Here is a 27,835-nt window from a genome sequence, read left to right as displayed (position 1 = left end):
TGAAGTACGGCCTCATAATTTTAGTGGAAATAAAATGGTATTTTATGCATTCAGGTAACTTTATGCTCAGAAGTCTGATGCTGCGATATAGAGAGTGGCAACACTGAGCCTCTGAGTCTGGAGACAGATATTTGGACCCTGTTTTGTAATTACATGCCTAATTGATAGCCATGAGTCACACAGTTTGGCCTGCGTGTGCACGCTCTCTAGCTATTGTGGGCTTGCAGGGTGAGATAGAGACATGGTCTCGAGTAACAAAGTGTTGTTTTATTCCCTTTCTGACAATGGATGTCCCTATCATTGAAAAGGAGACAAACGCAGGTATTTGCCCTCCTCATATCTGAGTGATGGTTCTTGGGACTCAAACTATTCTGTGTATTTGCAGTAATGTCCATATTAAATAGCCACACCCAGATGTGGCAAGAAACCTGTGGCCACCAAGGAACACCATGGTTGTCACTCAGATACTTTTGTTATTTTTCAACAGCGGTTAGATGCAACTGAACTTTCCCTACATACCAGCATACCTCACCACGGAACGTTTTTGGTAGAACAGATAGAATTTTCAGTTAAAGGTCGCTTAATATTTGCTTTAAAAGATCCATTTGTCAGTTACTGCTTTGGTCAGAGCATTCACATATTGGGTCACTGCTGCAGCCTTCAAGTCTAACAGCTCAGACAATTCTGTGTGTAAGATTAGGGTAAACTAGCTTGTTTTTCTCATATATAAAGAAGTGTTAAACCTATTGAAGTACTATTTTTTGTGGGCTTTGTGGCTTTCAGATAAGACTTGGAAGTCCCTCTGGGATCTTTACAGTGGAAGACTCTGGAAGCTTTCTAGGGAACTTGTTACAGTGTTTTATTCCTCTCACAGCAAATCCCCCTGTTCTTCTGTTTGTATGGAATTTTCTGTGTTTCAGTGGTGCCTCCTGTCCTGTAACTGGGCACTACTAAGAAGAGTCTGGTTCCATCAGGTATTTTTATATGTATAAAAATAATTTTAAAAAATAAATATATGCATTTACCATTCAATATATATTTATATATTAAATATGTATAGATATCCTCTCTGAGGCTTCTCTTCTCCATGCTGAACAATACCAGCTCTTTCAGCTTCTCACATGAGAGATGCTCCAGACCCTACATCATCTTTGTGGTCCTGCACTATACTTGCTTCAGTATGTCCACATCTTTCTTGTTCTGGGGAGACCAGAAAAGGAACTAGCAATCCAGGTGTGTCTGACCGTGGCTGAACAGAGAAGGAGGATCATCTCCCTTGAACTGCTGGAGACATGTCTCATAATGCAAACCAGGACCTCTCCCAGTTACCATCCTTCAAAGATAATTGAGAGAGACTATGCAATGACATCAGACATCTCCCTCATCACTCCTGGGTGCAATCTACCAAGGGCTTGTGTATGTCAGCTTTGTTTAAATGTTCCCTAACCTGATGATCCTCCTCTACTAATAGTAAATCTTTGTTCTAGGCCTTCACTCTGGGTGTCAGGGGTCTGGGATTTCCGAAGACTCTCAGGCTTCTGAAGTTCTCTGTCTCATGGTCACCCCAAAGTTCCCAGCCAGTCCTTCCTTGCTGTCAGTAGGAGGTCCAATAGTGTTTCTCTCTACATTAGCCCCACAGGAAGTCATCAACAATGCCCTACAGAAACCTGGATTGTTTGTACTCTCCTATGCTGTCCTTCCTGCAGATATTGGGATAGTTATATTTCCACATGAGGACCACAGCCTGCAACCATATGACTTTACCCAGTTGTTTGAAGACCTATTCTACCTCATCTTCCTGGTCAGGAGGTCTACAGCAGATATCCATGACAATGCCACCCATGTTACTCTGCTCCCTGATCCTGACCCTCATCTGTGTAAATGGTTGAATTATAAGTCTCTGAAAAGTTTTGTTTGTGCTTTCTGAGGAGGTAAAGGTTACAAGCTGCACTGAAAGTCTGTTTGCAAATATGTTTCTGTTACTTAGGTTTGACTTTCTGGCTTTGCAATTTTAGTACCTAATTATTGGGCTTGGGAGTAGAGAGATGGCAGATGTGTCATTTCTGCTAAACTAGAGGAAGAACCTGAGTAAAGAGATGCTTATGAATCCAGACATCTGTTCAAACAGAAATTGAGTGGTTTCTCTTTTGCAAAAATTTTCATAAATATTTAGCTACATGACAGGTCCTGTTTTTTTTTTTTTTTTCTAAATTGTGCTAGTAAATGTAGAGTCAAACAGCATTGATCAATAGTTCAGAGTGGTGTGCATAAAAAGCATGACTTTGCATTTATTACTGAAATTTGTTCTGCTATCCTGGGTAGCTTCTACAAAGTCTTATTAAATATTGACTAACTTGCTTCATGATGCTGTTTCTGGCATCTCAGTCATACCCTTGTTTTCAGAGTTTAATTTCTATTTGTATAAGTATCCTGTACAAAACCAATCATAGCAGAGATGCATGGGCTACTGCATTCTGCTATTTTTGCCAAGTTGGAAAACCACCATTCATTTCCACTGGCTAAATGCATAACCTTACAAAATTCAATGACAGAACTCCTCTCACCTCAGTAGCATTCAAATTTCACCACCTGTTTCTAGTTCTTGGCAGCACTTTAAAAATTCCACTGTACAAGGGAGCTCATCAAGGTTTGTTAGAAATCCAAATAAATAATACCACTGTTATTCTTTTAGATGTATTGAGAAGCCTTTGCATTTCTTTTAGTACCTTTTTTTTTCTTTCAAGCAAAATATTTAAATGCTTACTGTCAAAGACATAGTTTAATCTTCCTGTTTCTGAGATTACTTAAAAAGAAAAAAAATGCTGATGTTGAAACGTGAGTTCTGTGCTTTCTCAGAAGTTTGTCTGTCCCTGAGTTCCTTGGAACTTTTGTTAATCTTCTGTGCCTCCATTTGTTTCAAGTCCCCTGCATCATACAAACTGATTTTTGATGCCTACAGAACAGATGCTGCTTTCAAGATGGCTTATGGCCATCTTTCAAGACGGTTATGAGGGAAACTGTTCTCCTGCAAACATTTTGATGGCACCTTTGCTGCACAGATTGCAAACTTCAGTGCAGACACCTGTTTCTTTGTGCATGTGGAAAAGGATGCTGCACTGTTGTATGAGAATGACTTCTTCATTAGAGATAATAAATGTCTGTGAGCCTTTCTCATGTTCCAGGCATGCACCATGGTGGATGCTGAATACGCAGCCAACAAACCGACTGGCTTGTAAATCAAATGATGGGACTGAGAAAAGGGAAGAGGAGAAATACAAGTGAAATGAAATCACCTGGGCTTAAACACCAGCTCAACAACAGACTGGGATCCCAGGAGCTGTTTTTGACACTTGTTCTTGCCTCCTATCCTCTTTGCTGGACTGTGCTCTGTTCTATATGTGGCAGACATCCAAATTTGTTTGGACCTTCTCTCTAGAACCAGATTGTTTAGTACATATATGCTGCTAGAGACTGTTTTTCTTGTCTAAGACTGTCGTGACGGTTTTTGTCTACTGTTTCTTGCTGTTTCCTGTTTCTCTTCCCTCTTTACTTGCTGTATTGTTTATTGATGGTATTTGGGTATTTCACTGAAAGGTGTGCCAGTTAGGCAAGAAAGAGATATATTGGCCCTCCATTTGCCAGTTCAGCTTTGTAAAGGGACAAAGAATTCTACTGTATACTTACTCCTGCTAGAACTTCACCAGCTCTGTTTTTATCTTTGAGCTGTGTCACCTTGAATTTATCATGCATTTATAGTGAAGTTTTATGTGTCCGTGATGCAACTCGGTTATTTGTGTTGTTTATACCTTGTTCCAGCATGCCTGTCTAAAAGCATTATTATAACATTTTTTGCTATTACATGAAAATGCTATAAATTCTCCACTTTAGATTTCTACCAATAGACAGGCTGACCTCAATGTGCTCCTAAGGTTTTTCTACTTGTGTATGCCAAAGGACTATACATACTCTCTACAGTAGTTACTGTACTTTTTATCGCCAATTTGTTGTAGGGAAGAACCTTTCCTTCTACAAGTGAAGAATGACCATTCCTATAAAATAATCTCCTTTCAAGTATCTCCAGATGTCAGTCCAAACCAAGATTAGAAATGTAGTCTATTATGCCCTGAAATCCACAGTCCAAAGTATAGAACTCAATCTTGTTACACAGAATCTCACGGACTGTGTTATTTTTATAGTTAAAACTTTAGTGGGATATGGACACAGCATAACACTTATATGAGAAATGAAATCTCCCAAGCAAGGTGACTAACAAGTGCATGGATGGCAGTAGGAATCTCTGCTTTAAGGCCCCTTGTAGGGCTAGATAGGAAATACTTCCCAAAGCCTTTCTTGCCTCAGTTCTTCAGCTAATTGTGGGTCTGTATAAGCACCCCAGGACAAACAAGCTTCTTCCTCGTTGATATCCCTCATTATAGTCAATCTGAACCACATGAAAAATTAATTTTAACTGCCTCTGTACAAAAGACTCTCCTACATGATCATTTCTGTATCAGCTCCGGTTTCAGAATACTTTTGACGAATATTTTATCGCTGTTCAAACTGACCAGATTTACAGCAGGAACTACTGTCTCTGGGAGTTGTTTTCCAGGTTGAGTGTTACACAGCCTGGAGGAGTCTCCAGATTCATTCAAATTTCCACCAGGAGAGCTTCTGCACCAGCTGGTCAGGTTGCGAACCGTGCAGGTGGCCAAAAGTTCAGTCAGTCACGCAGTGTCCATTGTCTCCGGCCAGATCACTGTCTCACCTCTGCCCATCACCTGCTGAGGAGCTCCTGGGCCACCCCCAAATTAGCAGCTTGGATGTACTGGGAGTACCACAGACACAGCCCTGATACCCAGATGTGCCACAGATATCAAAAAATGGCAGGCTTGATTTTCATACCAGTTTCTCATTTACAGTCTAAATTCCACAGGTCCGGACACGATATTTTTGTTAGCATCATAATCTCTCCTCTTTCTGTGCCTGTGCCACACACTGATTTTGTATGGGGAGCCTTTTAGAAGTAGAAGTATGTAGTTGCTGTTTTGAAATAACTTTCTGGGTGTTTATGCTTCCTCCATTCCGTGTAAACAAGGTTGTACTCCAGACTAGCTAGGCTCATTTTGGTATTCCAACCATGTCTGGCTCTGATTTAATCTTAGCTCCTTTTTCTAATTTTATTTTCAGATTTTCATTTGGCATAAGTGATCTCTCATCTGTTTTAGTCAGCACAGGACTCTTCTATCAATATCCATGGAAAGTTTTACCTCTTCCAGGATTATGCCAGTCCTTAGTAGTAGTGTTGTCTCATACTGTATTACTATTGGGTGTAATGTTTTTCGATGTTAAATGTCACACATTCCATTAGATGCTACATTCCCGTAATATACACTGAATTACTTTCTATCGTTTGTGTCCTCGGCCAACTAAATTTGTTGCAGCATTACTTGGGTTTCAAGGGATTTTGCATTCAAAAGTTTGTTTTGGAATACTTTTTCTTGAGAACCCATAGTCTGGAGAAGGCTTTCTTTCCAGTATGTGATTTCTAGCTGAAGAGGTAGGCCAAACAGGCTGAGGTTTTTGTCGTTTTTTCCCATCAAAATGAGGGTGTTAACCCATATGGGTGGATTTGGGTAGAAAAACAGCGGATCTATTAAACACTACTGTCTTCTTCCAAATCTATAAGACCATGGAGCCCAGTCTTCATGCATGAGATTTTGGCACCATGCTATGATCTAGATACCTGGTATGTCTTTATTTTGTCCCTCTGTGCTTGTGGTTTGTGGTTTTGGTTTTTGTTTTTTTTCATTTACATCTATCATACTCCTCCTGATTTTTTTTTCTATAAACCCTTCTACAAATGCAGCAAAAGAAGAATTTACTGGGCAAATATTTTTCTATTTTAAGTCTTTTCAATTATGTGAAACTCTGCAACAAGTTTAATCAGCTGGATCTGCCTGTTACTCTGCCCTTTTTAAGCTTTGAAAGAGGGCGTTAGTTCTAAATGTCAGGATACATTCTTGCACAAAGACCTCCCCCATCTGCCCACCATACCTCCTTTGTATTATTGCTTTTGGAGAAACAATTCATTCCCATTGATTTATCCTTAGTACAAGCCAAAATGCTGGAGTAAATAATATATACTTCAGTAAAAAAGCTATATTTTTGAGTTCTTGACTGCAAAACAGAAAAAAGAAAACAAAAGGCAACAAAAAGGGAAAGTAGGGAAATGAGGTATAGTCTTTCAGGACACCTGACATTTTAGTCTTTCCTTGTATTCCACCACGGGTCTTTCAGACCCAGCTTAGTCATGGACTCTGATGACTAAACAGGTCCTGTGCATCTGGCTACTTTTCCTCTGAGCTTGTGATGTGGAACTTGGTTTTATTGTTTTCAGGGCACTCACTGTTTTCAAGTGTTTCAAGGAAAGTACATTTTGTGACAAGAATACACCCACTCAATTCATATCTAATTTATAGACCTTATTGTACCCAAGTTTTCTTCATTTGTTTGAAGTTAGAGGTCGCAAATGAGGTGTTTGAGAAGAATGATTCTGCTTTGATTTATATGAAGACTGTTCATTCATGTTTGTCTTGTTTTCCAGGGGGTCAATTAAATTTCAGTTGTAGGTTTACGTCAGAAGTATTTCTGAATTTGTACCAGATCACACAGTAAGTTATCCCTGTACAGCAAAACATATAGACACCAAACATGCACCGTAATAAAACAAATGCTGGACTGAGTTATGGACTGAGTATTGAAATGAAGAAATTTCTTTTCCCTCCATTTTTACCTAAAACATCATGACAAATCAAATAATAATAGTAATAAGAACAAGAATAATAGTTCTAGACTCTTAAATATAATACTGTCTTCTCTGTTTCCTCCAGATACTGCTAGCAACAGTGAAGACATATCCTAAGCATATCACGATCTTGCACAGTTACAAGAGACAGAGGTAGCTTGTTATTTACTCTGCTTATGTGCTGAAAAGCTTAGGGAATTCCTTTTTTTTTTTTTTTAAATTCTTTACCCAAGATGGGGCCTAATCTGAGACTATATTTCTCCCCGCTCTTACATATTGCTGAAACTGCTATACCTTTTCATTCTCACAGTCACAGCAATTACCCTCTCTCATTACTGAGATGATTAGGTTTCTGATCTGGAGTTTTTCACACAAAGGAATAAAATTCAGTCTTGTTTACATCACTGACCAAAGCCTAAAGTGTGTGCAAGTGCTATGTTGGACACCGAAGTGAAGAACAGGTTGTGTGTTACTGTTCTCAGAGCAATGAATTTCACTCGTAGTGCTTCCCAGCTCTCAGAGAAGTCACTTATGCTGGCTAGTAGTGGCAAAAGTTCCCCAGACTATCCCCCAACCATAATAAATATAGTTTAAGCTAATTTTCCAGTACAGCTGCTACGCTGTACTGCAAAAATAATTTCTAGCATAATAATCAGGGAAAATGAGAGTAATGCAGTCACCCTATTACAACCTCCTTGACTGTAACACTGAGAGGTGTCAAGTGCCGTTCTCTTTACACGCTTAAAAATTCTTTTATGCTGCTATAGCTTCTCAAAGAAAATAAGTTATACTTGTCAGAAAAAAATAAAAAATCAGTATGTAAGTCTTTTTGATGTTACTACTGCGTTGAACTACAAATAAACAAGGGAAGGCACAAAATAATTTTACTCTTAACCAAAGTAGTTAAGATAACAAAATATTTTAAGTAGTGAATATGCCTGAGATGAAAAGAGAATCAGTGTTGTAAAAAAATTCTGGTATATAGAAACCAAATCTTTCTTATGACATCGTTCTTAACAGCCAAATGGCTGTCAAAGGACTGTTTGCCATAAGATAGCTTATAAAAGCAAAAAAGTTTTGAAAACTTTTAAACTTAGACATTATAAATGTCTATCTGGCATGAAGACTAAAATATCTAAAGACCCACTAATCCTAAAGTACTTTATTTTCCAGGATCTTATATGGACAAAGTCTGATTAAGTAGCACGTAAACGACTGATTAATAGCAGCCTTCCTCAAGGTCTAACAGGCATTTTCAATTTTTGTTCTTTCTGTTCATGACAGGTCTGTGATAGTTTAAGTTCCTCATTTGCATGAAAGCAGTATTTGGTAGCTTTGCTTCTAATGGTAGCTGGTTCAGGCAAATGGTAAAAAAACCCAACTCAAACCAATCTGCGGCTTTTGCTTAAAGCAACACGTGGGGATACATAGAAATGTTTGTGATTCTGTTTTTTAATTCTGTGTGTTTAGCATGTAATTATTGTGTGTGCTTGTTCCTTTTGACTGGTGTGTTTGATTTCATGGGCCTAAATGCACATTCTTATAGGAAGAGTTTTACTTGAAGTAGCGCCAAGCACCCACAGTTGTACCCACAAGCCAATTCTGAGCAGCAGTTATGGCAAAGGCTTAAATTCTTTCTACAAAACTATACTAAATATAGTTGGCAAAATTTGTCTTCCTGAAACAGAAGGACCTTTTAATGTCCACTTTTATTCCCTGCCCTATAAGTATAAAATTCAAACCTTTAAGCATAGCTTTTCATGTTTCACATATGTGCTTCCCAATATTCCCTGCTCCAAATTTCCCACTGCATCTCTCATTTAGATTCATAAAATTAAATTTATAAATCCTTCATTCCCTCACTAGGTAAATGAAATCTAAATGTGTTCATAAAAAAAAAATTCTAGTTGAAAGGTAAGCTGACATATATGCCAACAACTAAGCTGAGTGAGCTGAAATTTTCATATATTAGGAGGTTTGTTTTCAGTAGAACCTACCATACTAGCTTCTCTTTTTCTACTGTTCCTGTATGTGCTTTCATTTCCCACACTAATTGACTTCTTTTCTTCCTTTTGCACTGTGAAATAGTCCAAAAAAATTTTAATTTTAGCTTTTTTCATTGATTTAGTAGAATTCAAAAGAGATTCATAACTCAACTACATAAACGCAGAGGAAGAATTTATAATATTTGTAAAAAAAAAGTCCATTTGCTATTCAGGTGTGGTTTTATGTATTTATTTTTAAATTTATTTATGTAGTTGTTTTAATTTTTAATATATAATTTCATTTAATCTCACTGTTTAACTCAGTGGAAATTTTCATTTAGGTATTTCATTATCCACACATACAAAAACAGAAGTTCTAGATAGTAGAGTTTACATTTCAGTTATATTTTACAATACACACTGGATTTTGCTAGAACTGCTTTCCCTTTGTCACTAAATTCTGGCCTGTAAGATCTGATTTATGCTTGTCCTTTCTGCCCACCTAAGCCAAGTGTCTCTTTTTTATTCCTTTTTACTCTTTTTGATGATTTATATCTATTGACTATATAATGCATTGTCTTTTAAAGCAGATACAGGAGCAAGAACGAACTCTGAAAGTTGAGCTGTCTTCTATTAATACTTTATATAGTTAGCAGACACTATGTTTATTTTTTCACTAGTATCTTCTTTCCTGTCCTCTTGCCTGCACCTGGTCATCACCATTTTTACAGCCTTTCTGGAACTAATTTTCCTGTTTCTCCTGGTTTACAGCAGCATCTGCATGAGAGAAGGCTCTGTGTGAATGCGAGGAAGGACTTTGTGGGACCAGGAAAACAGTGCTAGAAGAGACTGGTGATGAAATCTTTCCCTTGAGCACCTTAACCTTAGAGAAAAGAAAGCCTCATAAAGTAAAACAAAATAACTGTGTCGCGCTGAACAAATACCTTCTAGTCTCACTTCTGCATATGTTTATATGTATTAAAATTTAATCAATCACATAGTTTTAATGCCTGTAACTGCATTTTATTTCTGCTGTTTAATCAGAGTATTGACATGGTTTCGGTGACTGCTCGGAGAACTGTTTGTTTGAACAACAACAAAAAAAATCTTTTGAAATCCATTTTTGGAGTTAAGTTCCATTCTTCTTATTTCTTTCTCTTTGAAATCACTCAACAGATAACAATCCAGGAGTATTAATTCAGAAGGTATGCATTTTTGCAAGTGAATGAAGTTACATGTAAGAAATGAAAGAAGATATTAATGAGCATATTCAGGAACTGATTCTTGGAATTTTTGTGATATAAACTCTTCCCAGACAGTTAGTTTTACTGATTTACTAAGAATTCATGAAAATTTTTTGCATTTACTTTCCACACCCCCACATCTTGCTTTTTTGCTCTACTTATATCTTTTACAGTTGTATCTGTGGGACTCTGTATGGAATTTCAAAATGCTGTTCAGATACTTCATTAAGTATAAATTTTTCACATGTGCCTGCTTAAGGAAAAAACATATACTCATTAGAAGAATTTAGCAAGTCCAGCTAAAATAAGAAATTCTTTGTGGGGCAATGTTATCTGGATTATGAGATATATATCTGTCATAGCTATCTGTCAGCTTCCCAGAAACAAACTGGCTATTACAGATGAAAAAACTGTTGAACTTAAAATAGTTATCATACTCTTTGCATGCCATTTTTGATGAGCAGACTCAGCATAACTATGAGGCCTCATTCTCCAACTACATCTGGCTGTGTCTAACAGTGCTTTAGGAAGTATCAATTTTATATATATATATATATATATTTCATATCCAGACTGTGTGCCATTTGATCCTCCAGGTTGTTAATCCACCTTTATTCTGGCAAGAGGAATATACAAAACAAAATGAAATACAAAATATTATATTGAGGTATCCTATACTTTTCTACTGTGCTACCTTTTAATTTTCTTAGATCTTTTCCCAAGTTGCTACCAGTGCATGACATGTTTCCTTGGACTGGAGGCAATGCTTAAAGGCTGCTTGAGTTGTTAAAGTTAGGTTAAACACAAGCAAATAAACATATAAGAAAACATGGAGAGTTAGACTATGGAGCACACTTATAGTGAAGAAAGTTTAATTTACTTGCTTGATTGTTTGCTTGTTCATTTGTTTAATTAGTTTGCACACGCACCTGTAGACTACTGGGAAGTGACAGAATACGCAGGATGGCAAAACCATGCTATCAGAGCAGGTATGCAAGTCTGGCTTGTGTTATCAGATTGTTTCTGTAGGGCTGTGCACAGCCACTTCTGTGAACTTGTCATGAGGGTGAAGGCTTCTTCTAGACCTCAAGTGCAGGCTCTCCTCCATATGTCTCACTTCCAAGCATCTTTCACAAAGAGAGAGGTGATGAATGAGGTGGTGGCTTTCCTCGTGGATTCTCTTAGTCTAGTTGCATAAATTCTGAGGAAATTAAAAGACTTCAGGATGTAATTTTATTTATAATTTTTCTTTATTTATTCTTCCTTGTTTTCTTAATCATAAGGTGTCCTAGGAAGAGTGTAACATTCAAAAGCAATTGTTTTCTGCTACAATGGGCAGATAAAGAATGTTAATTTGCTTATTCCTTTATTGTTGCACAGAAACCCAGTTCAAATACAAAACACAAGCAGAAAAGCAATCAAGGTTGTTGAAATCAGTAAAATATTCAGGTTTGAATAGAGAAGAGTGGTGGGATTTTTTTTTTTTTTGCGTTACTTTTGTTCTTGAGAATGTGTATGACTTTAAGTCTACACTACTGTTCTGAATATATGATTTCTAGCGGAGAAAGTTGTGAAAGGGGCTAAAAATTTGCAAGGGGTTAAAAATTAAACCTATTAATAATTGCTTTATGTTGAAATTGTAAAGGCAGACATTATGCTGCCAACAGGAGGTAGGCAATTTGTGCAGCAGTAGTTCAGGGATGCCACAATCCTGTGTGCAACAAGTTCATAGCAGCAGATGTCGGAATTTGAGACACTTAATCAGATACAACTTACTTTTCTCCATACATTACTTTGTAAATCCTAGCTGCACTTTGCACCCATCATCTGGATTTGATGTTTTTCAACAACTCCATTACTCTGACATAAGTGACAGTGCACTTTGTTCTGCCAATGCGCTACTTTTTCTTTTGTGTAAGTACACAGATGAAGCTTTCACATCACCTGTATTCTCTAGTTGCAAAAAAGGCCTTACGATGAAATGTGAAAGATAGCAAGCTTCCTCATGTCACCACAGAGTAGCTAATGTCATTCAAACGACAGCAAAGACTACTTACAATATATGAAGTCTACAATCTTTCTGGAAGGACACACATTTACATGAAAATGCTTTTCAGTGTATGTTTTCCTAACAAACAAGGATACTTTTTCAAGGTCATTTTCATGGTGATAAGAAGTGCATGTTTGATTTTCAGTTGGAGAGCTAAATATAATGTGTTTTTAAATTTTGAATTCTTTTGGATTTATTAATACCTTGACTGTCCCCATTCCTCTTCCACCCAAAAATGTCGAAAAAACCCAAGACCCCAAGCCTATATTAACTCTAGTATTTCCTTGGGGGAGAGGACAGGACAGAGGGGCAGATCAGAACATTACTATATTTCTGTCACTAAATTTTTCAGCGTATATTTTGCTTTGGTTAGATGGGCCTCGTTTCCAGACACCTGAATTTTTTGCATCATCCAGAAAGCCTGCTTCACTTGTATTTTTCTGGGAAAATAAAGAACGTAAATAATCATAAAAGCTTCTTTGTGTTTTCTGAACTTGTGGGTACAGTGCAGTGGTCTTTCTTAAGAAGTCAAATCTAATTTTCTGATGGTCATGCCTGTGCAATAATTCGTTCTCTACGAGACACCACATGCTTTCCATCAGCAGAGAGAAACTGTCAGATGAATGTATTTAAAAGTCTTATTTGTTTTCTTTCTCATTAAAATGAGGATGTTTTTTAACAGCAAGAATAGTTTCACTTTGCATTAGGAATGGAAAACATAGGTCCCTGGCATGGATGTATACATATACATGTGTGTGTATGTATACATGCATATAAACACAGGGATATAGGCACAAAAATAGATAGGAAAGAGAAATGTAATTTGAAGAAGGAAGTTAGTAAACAAGCATGTCAAGAGTATTTCAAATTTACAAAGGTGCTGTCAATTAGCCAGGATGCTGTTATTTTTCCAAATGTGATTTAGTGAGTATTAGAAAAATAATCTTGTAGTAAGGATTAGATGCTAAATAGCTGAAATGAAAAGAGAGGAAGAAATGATCCTGAGTAGCCATTTTTATGTAGGTCTCCACATGTGATATTGCATCCTCAAGGGGGAAGGGAGCACCCCAGGTTTCTAAATGTTTATGGTTGAAAGGAACGACAAAATTCAGAGGGTCTCCAAAAGCTTACCAAGTTTTATTGCATGCTTGTCATGGAAATTGGTATGTTAGCCCCTCATCCTGGTATAATGACATGGAAGTGGGTTTGGGATAAAGGGGTAGGATGAAAAGGAAGAGAGACAAATAGAAATTAAATAGGAGGAGGAAGAAAGAAAAGAAGGAAAGAGAGGAAAAGAGATCACCAGTCCTGGCTCCAGTGTTGATCCAGATGATGGGCCGTCCAGCCTGCACATCTGGGCTTTGTGGGGGTACCCTTTTATAGATACGTTTTTCTCACCCTGGAGATAAGTTTCTCATTTTCTATGCAAAATAGTTATCATGCACAGTCCAATTTGCTAGACCTTTCTGGAAATGGACTGGAGGGTTTGGGGGTCTTTGGTGGTCTGGATCCTCTCCTACAGTCCAGATCAAGTCCCCTTCTCAATCTTATTCCTGTGCTTGTGCTGTACTGTGTTGTGCTTATCTCCAGTAGCTAGAAAAAGGATGTTTGCCCCAGAAAAGTACTGCCCTGCTTCCGTATGGTTCCCTTCTCCTACATCCCGTTCTTTCTCACAGCGTGTTATTAACAACAGTCATTGGTTGTTATTGCCAACAGTCCTGGGTTGGCTCCACAGCCATCCAGCTATCGATGTTTCAGACGTGTATATTAGCCCCTTATCTTCTGGACTTCGACACCACCCTCATGTCTGATCTCCTGGTCCCTGGACAAGCTGCATCACATTGCCAGTTTGCCATTTCATATGGTTATTTATGAAGTGGCTGGAGATCTCTCAGACGGAAATCCTTCACGTATTATTAAGTTGGCCCATCTAGTTTAACTTCTTTGCCTTAGATTCACCCTTGCACTGTAGTATGTCCCCTGTAGACTTAGGGGATATGCCAGAGACAGGGAGATAACAGTGCTACTTTGCGCCCTCCTCACTCTTGACCTCAGCGGTCTCAATATTTTAGCTTCCATATCCTGCAGTAATCATTTCATATTATTCATACATTTTGTATAGTCTTGTAATGTGTCATCTTAATTTCTCCCATTTGCTCAGAGAAATTCACTTCTTTCAAGTACTGTCTTTTCTGACAGATTCCTTCATTTGCTTTGCTTGAAAAGTAAGTTTTCCTTAACTAAAGCAATGTCTTTACACATAATCATTTTTGAGGACATCTGGAACTTTCTGTCTTCTTGCTGAAAACTTTATTTTTCTAAAGAATAAGAAGGATTTTTCTAAAGAATAAGAAATGTACCAATAGCATTACCAGCATCCTTATGATGACTAGCTCAAGAAGATATTCCAGTCACATATTACTGAAGAACTTAACTCGGATGAGGCTTTTACCTTTACTGAGAGAATACAAGGAGATAACCAAGGAGTTCTGGCCCTCTTAAAGAGGTTACAGCTCCCTCATGGACTCGGTAAATGAAGCAACAGGATAGTGCTAATTATTCATTTAAAAGTCTGTCTTCTACACACTACCGGGTAACACCATCACTGCAAGGAGGTATGTGAGCAAGGTGAATATATATCTGCTGACTGTGGAAAAAAGTGCAGCTGTATGTACACCAGGTAATAAAATCAGATTTTATAAAGACAACAGAGACTTTTGTACATTTGCTGCAGGAGCCTCATTTTCAGATTAAAGTCTAGGATGCATTGCTTTCAAGTAATTGTTCAGATTTCTAACTGCATGTTCTAGAACTTGAATTGATGCTTGAATCTATGAAAGAAAAAAGTTCCAACACTGACATATTTCATGAAAAGAAAACTATTTAGTAGTGCAATTGAAAGCCATGCTGATAGTCCAGCAGTGCAGCACATTGCTGCCTAGGCTTTTCTGCGTGGGGACCTTATCCCTGCAGGTTCTGACTGTGTATTTCTCTGTTTTGAAGGCTCTTTGTGTGCTTGAACTTCCCCTAGGATACTGGCAGCTACTCTTTGTGCCTGAATCTTATCAATGTTTAGGTATTAAGCAGTTGTAACCTTAGCACTGGGAAGTCTGAACTGTCAGTTGCACAGCTACAGGGACCAGGACATCAGTGGATGTCGGAGATACTTGACAGCTGTCTTGAATGACACCATCTGAGACTGGAAATACTCAGATCAGTGGTGAATATGTCTGTTGCAAAAAAAACTGGGGGATAAGGAGGCCCTGGTCATATGTGTTTGGTATTCCTGAGCTCAGCTTAGAAAGATATTGTGCTGAATTCACTTCTGAAGACTCTGTCATGCATTCCATGAGGCTTTTCCTGCCCTCTGTACCAGGAAAAAAAAATCTGCTTCATTAACACCAAACAGAGTAACTTGCCACACTGTTTAGTACGAACAAAAACGCAGTCTGCTTGAGGAGAAGAGAGCACATTTTTTGCAGCTTGACCTGTGTTTTCATGGTTAACCCTGGGCATTTCGGAAGCATAACAGTGGTATTGAGAGTGTCACTTGAGACAGTGTTTTGTGCTGTTCTGAGATAAAAGGCATTAGTGGGTCACTGTGTAGATTTAAAACACAAAGACTATCATAGATTTTATTGAAGCTATAGCTTCTGCCAAGCCTAGACCCTGAGGCATAAGAAAAAATGTGATCAAACCTCTCTAGCCATAAACAAGTTATTGAAGATAATAGTTGCAGTTGCCTAAAGCCTGGTAGGTCAGAGCTAACACAGTACATTAAACAAAGACTTTCCTCAACAAAGGACAGAAAAGTTATTAGTTGAAATTTAGGTTTGTTGGATAAAAAAGTCAGAATTGAGAATTGCGTTTGAGAGCTTGAAATGAATTTATTTATTTATTTATTTATTTATTTTGAAAACTAGAATGATTCCTCCAGAGAAACCATTTTGTGGACAAATTCAGAAATATTTTTCGTTTTCACTGTATACAGGTCAACTTCATGGATATGGACTGGGATTTTTTTATCATTTATTTTTTCTTTCCTTTTTTTTTTTTTTTAATGTATTTTTATCCCAGTTTATCTTTCAGGAAGTGAGCAGGAGTTTTGGTATAGGAGGTGGGATTGTTGTTGGAATGGGTGGTGATTTTGCTTTATTTTTCATGGCTTACTGTGATACTTTGAGGGCATTTTACCATCTCTCAGGACAGTAGGCATCTCTGAGTAATTTGTTCATTGTATAGGCACTATTGAGATTTAAGCGTATTACCTAGGTGAGTATGTATATGTTTCATTTGAGGAACCTGTCACTGACAACAGTGGTACATTAGTGATATCATTAGCAATAACTAAAGAAAGGTACTTGAATACCTATGATAAAAGTCCACACCTATAACAGAGAGATTAAACAGATTTTCAGACAAAGATACCAGAAAATATGGTAAGCCATAGGACTCTGTTGGTCATTTTGCTATTGATTTCTTAGGGAAGAATCTCAGACACTTGCTAATGGTGGTGGTTTAAAGTCTTAAAAAGATACGTATTTGGAGGGGTACTCTGAAGGTATTGACTTTACTACCTAAGCCTGTCATTTGGGACTTTATTGAAGTGCATCTATTGAAAACAGACCAGGCATGGGTCACTGTAAAGCCTGTTATTTAATTGTTCATGGGCTTTGTTTGATTTTAAAATCCATTTTCACCCACGGTAGATGTAGTCGGGCTGGCAAAGCTCCTAAATAGCTGGAAAAAGCTGCTGTTACTAGGAGCATTTTGTTGAGGATATTCACTATCAACATTTTTTCTGAGAACTTGTTTAATTAAAACATACTTTACAGATTGTGACTTTTCAAGTCAGTCTCTGAGGTCTGTTTTCCATCTCTGAGCAATACTGTGGTGTTTCCAGCTATAAACACTGAAAAGTGTACATCAGTGTCACAGGGCCCAGGAGGCAAATGCAGCTCTCCTTTACTTCATTCCGCCTTGCTGTGGAGTGAAAATGGTGTCTTATTGAAAATATATTTATTCCATGTGTTTCCATCTCACCTGAGAAACCATAGGAGCCAGTGAACTGTTCAGAGGGAGAAAAATATTTTTCTTTCCTTGTTTTGCCTTTCCTCGCCTTGCCTCTTACCTTCCCTCCCTTCTCTCCTCTTCTTTTCTTTTCTCTTCTATTTTTTTTGTTAAGGCTGTGTCTGCTGTCTCTCTTATAAGTGGCAAGTGTCAGGAGAAAGAGCCGCTATTTACTCTAATTTTTTTTTGTGGGTATAGCTGCAAATAGTGGTCTGCTTTCATCTTGTAACTGCTTTTTTTTCAAGGCCAGCCTCAGAAACCATAATCATACCTTTGTTACTTTGTGTCAGTTTGAAGAGAGAAACTGCTGTCAAATACCCTAAAGAAATGTTGGTACCTATCTCAGATTTTTTAAAATATTTTTTTATCTGAATTTACTTTTTGATCCATTTTTATCTGGAAATTAATATTCAGGAGATTTTTTTTAAGGTATCCAATAAATCCTCTGTAGGAGACTTTTCATATCTTGTCAGATGTGTCTGGATAGATGTCACAGATGACCCACTTGAAACAGAAAATAGTTGTAAACTTCTGTTTACTTCGGAAATATTTAAGGATAGCAATAACTTATCCCTTGCTTGGCTCCGGGGATTATGGGCTGTTAAAACCCACAGAATTGCACGAATATCTTTAGGTTGTCCAGCCTGCTTGTAAATAGCCAGATAATGTGTATTTGCTTTGTTGGAAGTCTCCAAGGGACCATGTTTGAGGTATTAGGCACTGAACACATGCCTAAGAAGAGGCAGCCTTGTCTGGAGGAGTTTATTGACTTTGGCTTTACAGAAAGACAAAAGAAAGGAGAAGATAAATGTTGTTATTTGTTATTGTTACAGTAGGGGATTGAGGTAGAGAGAGTAAACATCTTCCCAGCATACAGACTCAGTTAACACTCTTCTCCAAGGGTCACATCTTTTGTCTGGCTTCTTACAAATGGCAAGTACCAGGTGGAACAGAAAACTTGGGCTCCTTCCACACGGTTGCTAACCACAACTGGAGGAAGATGAGCAGCTCTGTGGCTCCAGGGAGATTCATGGAGTGAATTCACTGGTTATGTCTTCCTAACCTTTAACATTGGGATGTTTGTCAAAGTGCTTTTAAAAGATGGAGCTCGGTGAATAAACCAGAAAAAAAAAAAGAATCATTATCCTTTAATTATTTTCAAAGATAATTCTGGAAGCATACAGTATTTGAAGCAAAGCTTGCTTTATTCTAGAGTCCTCAATGTCCCAAAAACTTTGGCTTCTGCTCTGGGAAGTAGTCCCATTATAAAGAGAGATGTTGAGAAAATACATTAGCAATGTTGATATAGAACCCTGATTAAGACTATAAGAATAGCTAAAGAAATTACTCCCATTACTAAACCTCCCATTCTGAAGCTTATACCTCCTGCTGTTTGTGCTGGATGCTCACTTTTATTTTTCCTGAAGTTACTTCATAGAACACCATGAACTCTTTCTGTTATTGATAATTTTCCATTGCTGCAAAGGTCTTTGTGTTTGTTGCTGTGGCATTGCTACCCATTCCTGAGCTTTCCCACAGTTGCATTATTGCTCTACAGCACAATCATGTAGAATTTGGAGGAGGAAAAACTACTTTTGAAACAGAAGCAGAAAAGATGATGTGGAACAAACTTGGTGATACCCTGCAGCCTATTTAATTAACAGAATCAATCACTTCTTTGAAAGGATAGAGTGATTTGATAGAATTCAGAGAGGAAACACCTTCTTTCTAGGGTAGGGATAGTTCCTTATTGACATTCCCACTGGTTTCTTAAATTAGTGTCTCCTGATTCCCACAGAGAAGAGGAGAAAATAATTTTTTTATTGTGTATTTAGAACCTCAGAGTCAAATATAAGTGACTTTGGAACATATTCCTCTCACAGGACAAGGCTTTCTCTGTCAAGCTACTAGTTAATACTAAAATGATTTAGTCAGTTCAATATGATAAATACATGATGTTTCAAAGTACATTTTAAATGTAACAGCTTTACTGTATACATGAACACACGCATGCAGACATTAGAAATATTCCTTAAACAGATTTTCCAAGTTAGCAACTGTTCTAGTTATGGGGGCCAGTTTATCACTGTGTGAGTATAACCAAAACTGTGTATTTTACAGCCTCTATGTCATTTCTGATGGACTGTTGATGATGGATCATTTGCAGCAGATGCCCAGGGTACACATGACACCCCATCCATATCAAAAGGTTCCCTTTCCTTTTACTTTGCCCCCGGGGGTCCACGTGGTGCTCAGGACAGGGGCTAATGAACACCGTTTTGTTCCTATTTCAGGGTGCTGGGTTATACATCTGTCTTTGTGGGTTAAAACCAGTTTTCTCTGTATCATTGTATTTATTGTAATCTTTTTAGTAAATTATAACTCTGATTTGTAATCTCTTGTCATGGTTTGACATAGCTTCAAAATCTTAATTCTCTAGTCTAAGCCCCCTCCCACATCTCAACCCAATGTGAGATGGGTTTTTCCAGACAAAACACACCAGACTCAAAGTGGGGGAAAGGGAATATATTACAATGACTGCACAAATAAATATTATAACACATTATACACACGATCACAACTATCTCTACCATGACATATAGTATTTACAATGGATCAGATCTCTTCTCCCCTCCAAATAAAAGTCCAGGAGGGAAAGAAGGACAGATCCCTTCCAGTCTCTCAGGGCAGCAGCTTCTTCAGAGTAGCAGTCTATCTCTCTCTCATGCATGCAGCTGTTGCTCGATCTCTGCCAGCACTCACGAGGGAGGTATCCAAGCTCCCTCGGCCCCTTGACGCAGGCAAAGGGGTCTTCCTCCGTGGACTACGTCACCCCAGACAAAGGTCGTTCCACCATGGTCATATCACGAGATGCAGGGGGTCTTCGTGACGGTCTGGTATCTCCAGGAGATTCAAGCTCCTTGCAGGGCCTCTGTGCCCTGTCTCAGGCTGCGAGCTTCTTTGTAGCTTGCAGCAAGGGAGGGCTCCCAAGGCCAACCTCCCACACCGTCCTGGCTCAGCTCTCAGGACAACTGAGCTTCTCAGCTCCTCTCTCTCTCTCTGGTGCTGCAAGTCCAAAACTGCTCTCCAAATTAGGAGTCCATCTCCCTCCTTTGCAAGAGGGGTCTCAAGGGAGTTTTGGGGGGTCTGGTATCAGTTCTTACCCCCAAGAACTCTGTAGCTCTGCTGCCGGCTCTCTCTCTCTCTCTCTCTCTCTTTCTCTTTCCAGGAGTTCCCTCCTGCTTGGCTGTAATGCCTCTGCCGCATCTTATCTTTTCTGGCTCTCTGCCACCACTCCAGTCAGTGCAGTTCTGCCGCTGCCGCTTACAATGAAGAAACATCTCCAGGTTCAGCTACAGACACTTAGCCCAGCTTAACACTGTTCCAAGCCTTTGCAGTCCCCCCCAGCCAGGGGCTGGGAGGCCCCAGAGGCCCCGAGGGGCTCTGAGCCCCTTCCTCGTGGCTCTAAAACATGGCTACTTCTTCTAACAACCAAAAACTACAACTCGTCTCTTCTGGTGCTTGTGATATGTTTATATTTTTGCAGGAGTGCCCATTGGACAGAACTTCAAAACTTCTCTCTGGTGTTAGGATAAATTGTGGGAAGGGGTGGGGGGAAGCCTAAAGATTGGATTTTAGATTTCTAATGTGGCTCAGGCTGCCACACCCTGCAAATCCAAATTTACTGTATCCATTTCACCTTATTGTAGGATAGTTAAAGATATACTCTTTGCACTAGTCATGACTGAATAATCTGAAGATTAACAATCCAATTTTATATTTTCTGTAGTACTAAGAAACATAGAACTGGAATGTGAAGAACACATTTACATATCTAAACACAATGTTTAGATATACAATTTACATATCTAAACACAAGAAGTGTTTTTTTTGCTGTTGCAAGAAATAAGGTACCAAAACTCTTACAAAGCATAACAGTTCATTTTCTAGAGGCTTAAAAGCCAAAATGTTCCCATTGGCATGCCTGCACCATTGTGAGGTTTGCCAGGAGGCAGAAAATAAAGTTCCTTTTGTCTAACAGTCTCACTTGCAGAAGACTCAGGCCTTCCCCCTTAGAGACTGCCAAAATAAATGGACACAGTCTTTTCCAAGCAAAAACTGGTAAAAACTATGTTCCATCAAGGATGTTTGAAATTTTTGAGATTTCTTCCCTAAAAATACAGCCAACTGTCAAAAGTGCTGGTGTCAGGAATAAAAGCAGGCTGACTGCAAATAAGTAGGGTCACACATGGTTAGTTTTTCTGGGTAGAGTCATAACCAAGCTCGTACCTGACAAATGCATCTGGGTGCTACAGCTTTTGTGCTCTCAGTCACTTCCATTGGGGGCTGCAGCCCTTAGTACGTTGCCTGCGGGCTGAACATAGAGTGGGGATAGGCAAGCCCAAAGTATTCAAAGTTCCCAGTGCATGCACTCCTGAAGGTTGCTTGGAACGATTTTGCTCCAAACATCAGGCACATCTTAGTGTCTGCTGACCTGAGAAGACAGCTAGGTCAGTTCATGGTGGTACTCCCATGTCTGGTGGGGCAGACTGGAGATGTGACAATCCACCTTCGTTACTAAATGAGAAACAGAGAAAGAGGCATGTAGCATGCCTTTTTTCTAGATCTGATTTGCAGTGTTTCTGTTAGTTCTAGGGAGGTTCAGGGTTCCATACAGATGACCTTCCAAGCCACATGCCCATGTAGTACAGCTTGCAGGGAGGTTTCAGGGAGCAGCTCCCTGCAGGTAGTGATCACAGGGTAGACTGTCATGGTGGCGGAAGAAGATGGCTCACAGGAAGGTGTGCAACTTAAAAGCAGTCAGAGGTCTACAGCTTCAACCCTGCTGTCTTGTGTATAGTCAGGAGAAAACAAAAAGCAAAGATCTCCAAAGCTAATTAAATAGTTACAAATTTGACTGGTACCTGATAACAGCACGGCATATTAGGGCACAGATAGCCCTTACATATAACATTTGTTTAAAATGGACTTTGGCTCTGTAGCAGTTGTGAAATCTTTATAGTCATCTAATTAACTTGTTTTCCCCGGATCATAGGCATCTTTCTCCAAAACCCCAAACACTTGTAAAATATTCTGTCAAAGCCTTCCTGCAACATTCCTTTTACTGGCCCAGAGCCTACAGCCTCCTTTATTGAATTTCTAATAAATAATACATTTTTTAATTGTTTGACTCTCAAAACTGCATGCTTTCTCCTGTGGCAAGAGAACAAAGCTGAGATTCATAGCCAGCAGAATTAATGGTGTGTTAATTCACTATATTTTTCACTCTGAGAAATCCTGTTCTACCTCTGTATGTTTGTTTGACCACTTAATCCATGGAGAAGAATGAGAAAAATGAGAAAATCTGAGCAGACTTGTGAGTTAGTGGGCACACTTGAGCAACAGGCACATAAATTGTCAGCTGTAAAAAGAAGAATCAGTTGTCCTTTGTCCCATAATTTCCAATATTGATAAGATCAGTCCTTTAACTATACAAATACTGAAGGACAGGAGAGTTTCTCTTCAAACATGGCCTAATATTTTTTTCTTGTATAATTTTTCATATCTCTCTTCACCTTGTCTTGCAATGAATGACTTGTTAGTTCTGTTTAAAAGCTTGGAGGCTGGTGGTTTTCAGTATCATATCCTATGCAAACCCTTCCCAAAATGAGTAAGAAGAGGCATCCTACATTGCTAGGAGGCTTACAGGTGTTTTCTTCCTTCTTCTGCTTTACCATAATGTTTTACACAAAAGAGTAAGTGGAGGTACAAATAGCTTCATGAGGTGTATGACAGTGATTAATGGAGCTCTAGCTTACTAGGCTGCAGGAGATATGCAGCTAATTAAACTTCCTCTGAGACTTCCTTGCTGTTTTGTTCCCAAATTTGCAAACTGTGTGATATACTCTAAGTGTTGTATGAGGTAGCCATTAGCTACAGTGACTGACTCATGAAAAGCTAATATCTTTCCTATCCAGCACAACTAGTGTCCTTTGCACTTAGTTTGGATTCTGGTTTGATCTGTGCTTAAAGGAAAGAAAATTTGTCATGTTTAGCTGGAAAGAAAATTCCTGAAACCTGCTGTTATGCTGCTAGCAAAGCTTCATGGATCTGAGAATATCATTGATATTTTTGGATAATTACTTAGAGAAAGTTTAGGAGGGCCATGTTCTATTGCACTTTAATCATAGTCCAAAATTGAGTTAATTTCTCTGAGAGGCAGATGTAGAAGAAAACCAAACCAAAAGTTAAAGCAATGTCAAAGGCACTTGTTTGTTCATTTCTCAAGTGACACACTTCCTTTTTTCTTATTCCTTTTTTTTTTTTTTAGAATTACCTTTAATTTCATTTGGATATTCCACCCTAATAAAATACATTCTTAAGAAATAAAAATTACTGTCTCTGTCATGTGAAATTTTCAAAGTGCCAACTATTGATTATGGAACAATAATTTGGTGAGAAAGTTTATCTCTGTGTCTGTGCTCGTAAAAACCTTTCATGAAAAGGACATTTGCCCTCCATTTTGTTGAGTGATAATATTTTTCTTCCAGTTTTCCTGAGCAGCTTGTTTAGAGGAAGGAAGGAATACTGAAGCATCTGTGCTTTGCCGTGTAAAAGAGCCGCTATTCATAGATTCCTTTTGATCTTCAAATACTGAACTGCAAAGACAAAAAATAAGAGAGTTTGAGTCATCATTCATTCATGGCTACCTTTGTGAATGAAGATTTGGGAAGGGCTCCACCCACGTTTGTTGCAAGTACGCTGGTAGCTAAAGAGGCCAATATGAGACAGGTATGTCCAGTTGCAAAAGGCACAGCAGAAAGACTCCTGAGGTGGAATATTGTGCAAGACACGATTCTTTCTGCGTTGCCTTTTCTCCTCAAGGGTGATCCTGCGTGCGTTCTCAAAAGAAGCAGCAGCGTTATAGATGGTGTGTCTCCAGACCTCCCGATTGGAGGCCAGAGTAGACCAGTTATGTCGATCAATATGGCCGAGGCTGAGATGTTGTCTCAGGGAATCCTTGTATCTTCTCTTCAGGGCTCCTCTCTTGACTCAGCTGGTGGCAAGTTCACCATAAAGCAAGATCTTAGGGAGGCGGTGGTTGGTCCTTCATCCTGGAGACGTGCCCTGCCCATCTCAGCTGTGTTCTCATCAACATGGCCTCAATGCTTGTGATTGCTGCTTGTTCTAGAACAGATGTATTGGTCACATAATGTGACCAGTGGATGTTTAGGATTGTACAGAGACGATGTTGATGGAAGTGTTCTAGGAGTCGCAGGTGGTGGTGGTAGATGACCCATGATTCAGATCCATATAAAAGAGTGGACAGCACTATGGCTCTGTAAACACTGATCTTTGTACTTTTCTTCAAGTGTTTATTTTGCCAAACTCTTTTATGGAGTTTTCCAAAAGCACTATATGTCTTTGCCAACCTGTCAATCTCCCTGTCAATCTTACCATCTGAGGAGATGAGGCTACCTAGGTAATTAAACTGCTGGACTGATTTGAGCTCTGATTGGCCAATGGTGATGTGGGGATGATGGGGGACTTCCTGAGGTGCCAGTTGAGAGAGAACTTCTGTCTTCTTTAAGCTGACTTCCAGCCCAAAGAGCTCAGCAGCATCTGCAAAGCAGGATGTTAAACGCTGCAGGGCTGCTTCTGTGTGGGCGACAAGGGCGGCGTCATCAGCATAAAGCAGCTCCCGGACAAGATGGTTTAAGGTCTTGGTGTGGGCCTTCAGTAGCTTTGGGTTGAACAGGCTCCCATCAGTACGGTATCGAATGTAGATACTGTCCTGATCCTCGAGGTCTGCCATGGCCCTTTGGAGCATCATGCTGGAAAAGATTGTGAATAAGGTTGGTGCAAGAATTCATCCTTGTTTCACCCCACTGGTTATTAGAAAGGGCTCAGAAAGCGCATTGCCATATCTGACTTGGCTGCGCTGATCCTCATGGAGTGAGATGATCATTTTAAGGAACCTGGAGGGACATCCTAAACGTTCCAAAATCTGCCATAGACGTTTTCTGCTCACAGTATCGAAAGCTTTGGTGAGGTCGACAAAGGTTACATAGAGACCTTTGTTCTTTTCCCTACACTTCTCTTGCAGTTGTCTGAGAACAAATACCATGTTTGTGGTACTCCTGAATTGGCTGCTTAAGAAAAGACAGGCAATTTTCAGAAAAAATGAGACCCAGCAAAAGAGTATCCAGCTATCCATTTTATTTTTCCTAGAGATAGCAATACTTTTCTCATACAGAAATAATCAAGCATAAAAAAAGGGACTCTGAGCACTGAATGTTTTGAACTGATATGATACCAGAAAGATGTTTATAAAGCTAAACACCAAGTGAAATTTCACAGTGGACTGTTAGGGTCAACTGTATAAAAACAGGGGTGGGAGAGCCAGGAATCTACATCCATGGAAGGAGTTACAATTCAGCTAATGCAAATTATCCATCTGTAGCAAATCAATTTGAAAACACCCTGAATGTTTGACCTTTAGAAAAAGGGTATCAAGGGAATTTGAAGCCGAGGTCCCACTGAGCTCTTATCTAACTCAGCTACATCCGACTTTTTACCCTTTTTGTTCGACTAAACAGCATCCTGTTAATTCTGTTCTTTAGGTGGGCAGAGAATGCTCTGTTTTTAAGATAATTCTCCAAGGCTTTCTTTTTGTCTCCTATTATGACTATGCTCCATTTGCAGAAGCTGCTGATGGAGTTGTGTATGTGATAAAACATACTGCCCTTGTATTTTGCAAAGGAAAAGGGAGTAGGGAGGGGGCTATGCACCAAATAACTTCAATCTAGTACTCGTTTATCAGCCTTCTAGTCTAAAGAAGTTTTTCATGTAGAAAAACTGTATGAGTCCTTCATTTTTAAGAGCAAAGACAGAGCTCATTTACATTTAATTCAAGTATGAATTTCCTTACTTTTCAAGAGGGTATTTTAGATCAGACAGCTGACTAAGAAGTAAAATGAATATAAGAAGAAAAGTATAAGAAGAGGCATCTATGCTTTTTTTTTTTAAGAAAAATTGTATTAAAAAAATTTATAAGTCACCTTATGTCTGGACAACAGTGCAGACAAAACAAATCCTATCTACTAAAGTGCAGCATATGAGGGGAAAAAAAAAGGATATAATAGTAGGCCATCTTAAGAATCTAAAGGAATATATATTTGGCATACTGTGGTCAAGGATGTCTGAAACACAGCTTACAAAATCCTTTGAGGAACTGTCTTCATGCATCTTCTCCAGGGTATCCATGCTTGCAAAAGCCATCCAAACCTGGCTTTGCAGAACTTTCAGCTTCTAGTGACAGAGATTCAGGGAGGGTACAGGGAGAACATTTTTAGTAGTTGACACTTAAGTTTCCCTGTTCAGTGATAACTTTGTCTCAGTCTAAGTATTTTAATATGTATTTAATTGAGCGAAGGTTGATGGAGAAAAACACACTGATTATATTTCTTAATGCATATTTCATAACTGAACATTAATTGTTTCAAATGGAAAGACTTCCTTATTCTATGCGTGTGATATTTAGAATTTCTTCTCTTTCCAGTCACTATCAGCTGTGTTTTGCCTCAATTTCCTCTGGGAAAAAAAAAAAAGGCAGAACAACTCCAAATCAGAAAAATTACCCCCAAAGCCAACAACAACAAAACCCCTTTGTCTATATCATAAGCCTTTGAGGCCTGTGGCAGATTACATCTACTTTTAGCAGAGACACAGTGAAAAAAATGATGCTACAGTCATTTCTGTGAGAACTGATATCTTGTTTTGGAAGCTAATAACAAACTATTCATAAAATATAATTTATTTTTTTTAGCACAATATTACTTTCCCTAACTTTTCTATGCTTTTATTATTGAGTGACAAAAACACCTTCCACATGTATTTCACATCAATGGACTTTATATATTTTCTGTCACTCTGTGTTAGTCTAACGCAATCTAGCATAGAAAATATCTTCCTACTGCCCTTACAAAGAATAAACTGTATGCTTTTACAGAAAAAGAGGTGTATTTTTTGGATGTAGAAAAGAATTGTAACTTTTTATATAAGTAAAATAATTCTTAAAGCTTTCATCTTGTATCCAGGGAACACAGGGACTAATTGTACTATACAGATGCTGCAGAGACCAGGGTGCAAAGCCAAATTAGTAGGAAGTACATTATGATCCCTCTGAAATCTGCAGATTGACTTTTGTCAAAGTGAAGGAAGCTCACAAAACTTTTACAGCTCTGCAATACAGGCAGGAAGGTAGTTGTAACACCATGTTACCTCCTTTGCTTAAAATGTACCTATATGTCATAGAAAAAACATTTGTTCTCACTGTATTTGTTACAAAACTGGCCATCTCCATAGAAAAATCGTTCTGTATTGATGTATATGCTGTTCTTGTGCATTTTTTCTTCTGTGGGCCTTTGCTTTTTTTTATCTTTCTTTTTTTTCCTGCCTGTTTTTGCTTTATTTTAACATGATAGGATTCTCAACTACAACCTGGGTTCTGAGGCTACCCAGTGCTAGGCAGATCAGTCTGAAACTTGCACCCTTTGCAGTTAAATTCATGTGCTTTTCAAAAATATTATCACCTGGGTCAGGTGCTTGAGACCATGTCCAGGTAGGTATTGAAGGCTGTAGACTCCTCAGCCTTGTAGGGCTATTTACTCGAGTCTGA

The sequence above is a fragment of the Chiroxiphia lanceolata genome, chromosome Z (assembly GCF_009829145.1).
Source record: "Chiroxiphia lanceolata isolate bChiLan1 chromosome Z, bChiLan1.pri, whole genome shotgun sequence".
Taxonomy (NCBI): Eukaryota; Metazoa; Chordata; class Aves; order Passeriformes; family Pipridae; genus Chiroxiphia; species Chiroxiphia lanceolata.
This window is presented reverse-complemented; position numbering follows the sequence as displayed.